The sequence below is a fragment of the Alligator sinensis genome, unplaced genomic scaffold (assembly GCF_000455745.1).
Source record: "Alligator sinensis unplaced genomic scaffold, ASM45574v1 scaffold23_1, whole genome shotgun sequence".
Taxonomy (NCBI): Eukaryota; Metazoa; Chordata; order Crocodylia; family Alligatoridae; genus Alligator; species Alligator sinensis.
This window is the reverse complement of record NW_005841890.1, coordinates 142492-149573: the sequence shown is the minus strand read 5'-3', so window position 1 is coordinate 149573 and position 7082 is coordinate 142492.

Here is a 7082-nt window from a genome sequence, read left to right as displayed (position 1 = left end):
AAACATTAATTTCAGTTCACGTGATTTATTTAAAATAGATTTACGAAGGATGGGACTTATTCAACATTGCTCCTCCAAGCCAATATCCACTGAGTATTTTATTCACCAAATAGTAGCTATTAGTCCTCAGAAGTGGTTTTTGTCTCTGCTTTCTGTGGCCTTTTTGCATGGAGAAAGAGCTGCTCTTTCACCCAGGAGGTGGCCATATTTTAATGGCAGATGACGCTCTTTCATCAATTTATGTTTCTCAGCATAAAGCCTTTGAAATCCTTCATCGAGAAAGGTATGGGGAAAAGAAAAGCCATTAATAACTATTACGGGTTAAATACTGACATCTGTGTTCATCATGAACAGCACTTACTTCACAGCGTGCCCTACTGGCACCAGTGCAGATAAATGGATCCGAATCCAGCCCTGCTTTTTCTTAACTCTTTGCGATGAGACGTTCTAGCAATGCCACATAAAACAGATAAGAGAAAGTGCCTTTTTTCTCCTCGCTATCAAAGCAGCCTCACAGTCCTGTCGTTGGTCACAGTTCGTTCTAGCAATGCCACATAAAACAGATAAGAGAAAGTGCCTTTTTTCTCCTCGCTATCAAAGCAGCCTCAGTCCTGCCGTTGCTCACAGTTCGAATGAGTCATCACGACTCCTCTCCTGCAGACCTTCGGGGAGCCTCTGCCACCTGGATCGTCTGCAGTTTATTAGCTGCTCTCCAGAGCTGCATCTGGGAAGGAACATTACATCCTGATTACAAGGCTGGAATTTATTGGCCTAATTGGAAAAATGGTATTGAAAAATAAAATATTCACAAATAAAATGTCAACAAGTAGCTCATCTCACTGGCTCTTTCATCAGCTGGTGCATTTAGCAATGCCAAATACTTGCTAACTAAAGAGTATCTGGTCTGATGATCTCTGTTAATTTTGCAGGGCCCTGAGCCTATACACAGCGTGTGCTACTTAGTAAGTCTCTAACTAGGTGGGCAGGGACACAGCTTGCTTTACAAGCCTGCTAGGGACAGAAAGATTGAGTCTATTTTTCACTCTAACTCATGTCTAAGGGAAAAACCTCTGCTCTTCCTCCCTGCCACCCTCCCAATAAATCCCATCTCTTGGCAGTTTCCACAGAAGCATCCTAATCAGGAATTTGCCAGCACACCACTGATGATTTGAACAGGGGATGGGAAGAATGGGCTGGCATGGGAGGGATGAGAGACTAAAAGGTCATTAAAGACTGATAATGAAGTTGGTGCCATTAGCACAGATTTAAAATTTAAATACGCACAACGGGCCTCTCACTTGCAAATTAGGCCTGCCTGCACCAGGCCAACCCACTGCACCCACGGGGATCGAACCAGCACCAACTGCAGTGTCTGAATGGCACCTGCTCACCTCTGTGGAAGGAAGTGCAACCTTGGCCCTGGACTGGGTCATTACCAGGGATCCAGGGTTTCCATTTCCCATGGAAAAACAAAGACACAGATTTTGCCCTCCATCAGAGGAAAACTCTGATTTCCCATTTTACTGGAGAAACCTGCAGATTTGGCAGTTTTGCAGAGAGCTGCAAGGGGCTGGCAGGGAACAGAAGGGCAGTCAGGCAGGGGGTGACACGTGCATCTGAATACACATGGCTGCCAGGCAGCCTGGAGAGCAGCTCTGGCAGGGAAGTGGGGGTGGGATTGAGGCCCCCATAGGGAGAGAGTTGGACAGGGCTGGGGCTAGGACCGCTGCCCAAGCAGGCAGTGTGTGGGGCTTGGGGATCGGGGCTGCAATGTGCGGCTGTAGGGCCCCAGCGGGAAGCAAGACAGGGCTGTAGGCAGCTTGTCCAGGGGGTCAGGAGGGGCTGGCTCCCCACTGCTGTGCGCACTCCCAGGGGGCGGGGGGGGCCTATGCCCCCCAGATCTGTGCACAGGCCAGGAGCGGGCTGCCCACTGCAGGCTCGGGCTCCCCACCCTGCTGCCCTCCCCCTGGGTCTCCGCAGCCCAGTGGATGCAACCCAGCACTGCAGGGCAGAGTGGGGCCATGCAGGAAAGCTTGTCGCTGCTGTGAGCACCGCGCTGCCCTAGCGATGGGGGTGAGGGGCTTTTCATTTTAATCACGGATTTGGGGATTTTTATCAGAGAATCTGCAATTTTTATCAGATCATTTGTGTTTTTTTATCAGGGAAAACCAGGACCCTTGGCCATTAGGCACACCTAAGGAAGAGGTGATGCATCAACTGTATGTCCTAAAAGTTCCCCCCAGAAGGCATTGTTGTGCCTCAAATCCCTCCCCACTTCAGCTGCAATCTCCTCCCCACTCCCTTTGCACTCTGCTTGAATAGTAATTTGCTCCCTGATACACTGAGGAGAGGTCACAGGCAAAGCTCTTCCCTACTTTATGCTCCAGGGGAGAGCAAATGCCTGCTTACCTCTTGTGCCTACAGACCAAAGATCTGGGGTACTGCACAGTGCTTCAGGAGAAGGGGATTCTTACTGGTCCTTACCATCCCAGCCTAGTCCAACTCCCAGCCTAGTCGAGCATGTATGCTATGGAAGGGATGGTCTGTGTAACCTCTGCTCTTCCTAAGAAGCTACAAAACAGAAACAACAGCTGTTGAGCTGAACCTCACCCAGGGTATCATTTTGCATGCCATCTTAATTCTGTAGCACCCACAGCACGTAAGAAACAGCAACACGTGTGTGCTGGGACCTGAGATTCAGATCTTCCCAGGTGAGTTAGACACTTGAAGACTTCTGCAGATACCGGCCTTACTTCCTATCAAGAGAAGTAAAAGTTATGACCATTCCTAAGAATGTATTGTGCGCAAGGATGTTTCTAGGCTATTAACCTCATTGCCATGCAGGCTCCACAGCAGATGAGAAATACAGCAAAGCATCTCTCCTAATCCCCCTCATACTGGGACCTAGAAAACAGTTTCTTTCCATCAGGCTTAACTTCTGGCCCTTGCTTGGCTCACCTCTCTTGAATGAAAAGATTGGACCAGATTGGCAAATGCTTTCACTCTTCTTAGTTTCTGTTCTGGGGCCTTATGGCAGTGCACCTTTGGGTGCCTGCCACATTAAGGGTAGAGGCAGGCAGCTACCAGGTGCCTGATGAGGGCAGTCATTTTGGGAACCCTAGGTATATAAAGGCTGCATTTTACTGCTGCCAGCCCAGGCAGAAACATTGCCTGGCTGAGCAGCATGGAACATCTAGAGGTGAAAGCAGGAGGCTCTTGGTCCTGGCCATGACCTAAAACTGCACCCTGCCGGGGAAGGGTGGCCTGGTGGGGCTTCTAGTGACATGGGAGCCCCCAGGAAATGCCAGGCCAGTTACCACCCCAGTGAAAGGCAAGGAGGGGTGCCTTAACCCCAGCTCCCACCATCTGGTGGGTAATTCTGAGAGCTGGGGGAGCAGTGGGGACCAGGTATGCCCATGTGTAGGCACCTGAGCCCAGCAGGGAAGCAGATCCCAGAGACCCCAGAGAGGGTCGAGTGCTGGGAGGCCCTGCACAGAGTCGGGCTGAAGTCAAAGTAGGCCTGAAGGGCTGTGTATGTGAGGGGGCTGAAGTGCAAGCGGGCCTGAAGGACAATCCCAAGGGCGCGCTAAGTAGGGCCAAATGGGAGTAATCCTAAAAGCCAGTGCAAGGGCCCACCCTGTGAGAAGTTGGTTGCAAGCTTGAGACAGAGACACCAGGGTAGGGCATAGTGTAGAGTTTCCTGGTAAGGATCTTGAGGCAGAATTACTCCAGGGTTTGGCACAAAGCCGGACCACATAGAGTAGGGGAACTTGTGGGAACCGAAGGACTGCGTGGCAAGACCAGTATGTGAGTAGTGAGGCCTGATTGCCCAAGAGGGGCTGCTCAAGGAAGAGCAAGGGCAGTGGAGTGTGGCCTAGTGATGGGCAGTATGCCAGTGAGAGGCGGGCAGAGTGTAAGAGGCCTCCTGTGAGAGGGGAGTTGGTATGAATGTGTGGATGCGTGGAACCTAACTTTGGACTGGATTTGCTCCGGTTTCAGACCAGGGAGCAATACTAATCTGGATACTATCTGCGAGGCATGGGCTGCAGTATAGGGGAGGTTCGGAGCCATAGATAATGCCCCCTGGTATCAGGGCAGTAATGGGCAGTCTTCCACATTATACCAACATGTTATGAAACAGCAAAGTCATGACAGGCGAGACTGGCCAGACCACCCCATGGAGACAGGTGAGCGGACTGCCATGAAAGGAGGTAGGGGTGAAAGGGATTTGGTAGTGGGAGTCTACTACAGACCCCCACACCAGGAGAAAGAGTTAGGCCTATAATTCTCGAAACAGCTCTCAAGGGCAGTACGCTCAAAAGACCTAGTTGTCATGGGTGACCTAAATTACCCAGACATCTGCTGGGAGGAGCAGTTGGCCAGGTCTGCCCATTCACGTAGGTTCTTAACCTGCATACAGGACCTGCATCTAACCCAGGAGGTATGCAGTCCCACTAGGGGAGATGCCTTATTTGACTTGGTGTAGGCCATAGGGGAGGACTTGGTGGGGAATCTACAGGTACAAGGTAACTTAGGGGATAGTGACTATCAGTTAATAGTTAATATGACGTAAGGTGGGAAAGACAACTAGTAGGGCAGTAGTGCTATACTTCTGGAAGGCCAACTTTAATGAGCTCAGGAGATTAATTAGGGTGGGACTGGGGAGTAATCACATTTGTGAGTTGGGAGTCCAAGAAGGGTGGGAGTTCCTCAAGGGACTGATCCTACAGGTGCAGAGGGACACCATCCCAGTACACACAAAGGGAGGCAAAAGAAACAAAAAACCTTCTTGACTGAGCAGGGAAATCCAGGAGAGCCTTCAGAGTAAGAAAGAGGTCTACAGGCTGTGGAAGCAGGGGGCAGCCACCAAGGAGAAGTATACCTGCTTGGCTTGCTCTTGCAGGGAAGCAGTGAGGAAGGCCAAGGCAGTTACAGAACTCAAGTTGGCAACAAAGATTAAAGATAACAAGAAGTCTTTTTTTTAAGTACATAGGGAGCAGGAAGAAGGTGCAGGGTAACATAGGGCCGCTACAGAATGGATTAGGGCAACTCATAACTGATAGGATGGAAAAAGCAGAGCTCTTAAATAATTTATTTGCTTCTGTTTTCCTGGACACGGACACAAATGCACCTCCCAATGAGTCTTTAGTCTAGAGTGAGAGTAATACCAATCCACCAATGGTTAGCACTGACCTAGTGAAGGGGCACTTGGAAGGGCTGGACATATTTAAGTCTGCGGACCCCGATGATCTTCACCCAAGGGTACTAAAGGAATTGGCTGATGACATAGCAGAATCACTGGTACAGATGTTTGAGTGCTGAACCACTGGTACAGATGTTTGAGTGCTCGTGGGACTTGGGACAGGTCCCAGAGGACTGGAAAAGGGTCAACACGGTCCCTATCTTCAAGAAGAGGAGGAAAGAGGACCCGGGTAATTATAGGCCAGTTAGCCTGACCTCTATTCTCAGCAAGACCTTAGAAAAAATCATAAAGGATCACATTTGCAGGGGGGCAGCAGGTAACACAACAGTAAGGGGCAACCAGCATGGGTTTATACCAGGCAGATCTTGCCTGACTAACCTGGTCTTTTTTATGACCAGGTCACAAAGTGCTTAGATGCACGAGTGGAAGCAGATAGTATTTACCTGGATTTTAAAAAGGGTTCTGACACAGTGTTGCACCCAATTCTTATGAGCAAACTGAGTAGCTGCAATATGGATTTTTTCTCACTAAGGTGGGTGAAAAGCTGGCTCACGAGACACACCCAGAGAGTGATGGTGGATGGGGTGGTTTCTCCCTGGAGGGATGTGGGCAGTGGTGTCCCCCAAGGCTCTGTCCTTGGACCATTGCTGTTTAATATTGTCATCAGTGATTTGGATGAAGGTGTTGAAAGCACCTTGTCCAAATTCATAGACAAAACTAAACTATGGTGTACAGTTAACACACTGGAGGGCAGGGAGCAAATTCAGGCAGATTTGGACAGACTGGGGAAGTGGGCGGATCAGAATAGGATACAATTTAACAAGGATAAATGCAAGGTGCTGCACCTGGGGAGAAAGACTCTCCAACACACCTATCGACTGGGGGGGTACCACTCTGAGCACCACAACAGCGGAAAGACATCTTGGAGTCCTGGTTGATGCAAAAATGAACATGAGTCACCAGTGTGACGAGGTAATAAGCAGCAGGTCTAACCACACTCTTTTTTCCATCAGCAGGTGCATCACGAGTAGGTCTAGGGAAGTGATCATTCCTCTCTATGCGGCATTGGTGAGGCCACAGATAGAGTACTGCATCCAGTTTTGGGCACCATGCTTCAAGAGAGATGTGGATAACCTTGAGAGGGTCCAGAGGAGGGCCACTCATATGGTTGAGGGCCTGCAGGTAAGACCCTATGAAGACAGACTGAGGGACCTGAATCTCTTCAGCCTCCGCAAGAGAAGGCTGAGAGGCAATCTTGTGGCTGTCTACAAAATCATCGTGGGGGACAGCAGGGAATAGGGGGCAATCTGTTTACCAGGGCACCTCTTGGGGTTACAACAAATAATAGCCACAAACTGAAGGAGAATAGATTTAGATTCGGCATAAGGAAGAAATTCTTTATGGCGAGGGTTGCCAAAGTATGGAATGGGCTTCCAAGGGAGGGGGTGCTTTTCCCTACCCTGGAGGTGTTCAAGAAGAGATTGGATAGGCATCTGGCTGGGGTTACTTAACCCCAGCTCCCTTTCCTGCCTGGAGCAGGGGGTCAGACCTGATGATCTGCCAGGTCCCTTCTGACTCTAGAAACCTATGAAATCTGAGCCCCAGCCCTAAGAGGTGCCCTCTGTCGCAGGCCTTCAAAACTTGAAACAGAGGAACCAAACAAGTGTCCATATTGATCCCTATTAAAAATGTCCTCTGCTTCTTCTTGTTTTAGGAGGAAATGTTTGGAAGGAATTGAGGGCCAGATCCTGAGCTGGAGAGATTCGTGCAGCTCTACTGGATGCACAGTAGAGGACTTAGTGCTGGTGAAAGGGTCCTGGAAAGAGAGCCCTGCTTGCTTTATTAGCAATAACCAATAAGGCAGCCAAAAAAGTAGGGA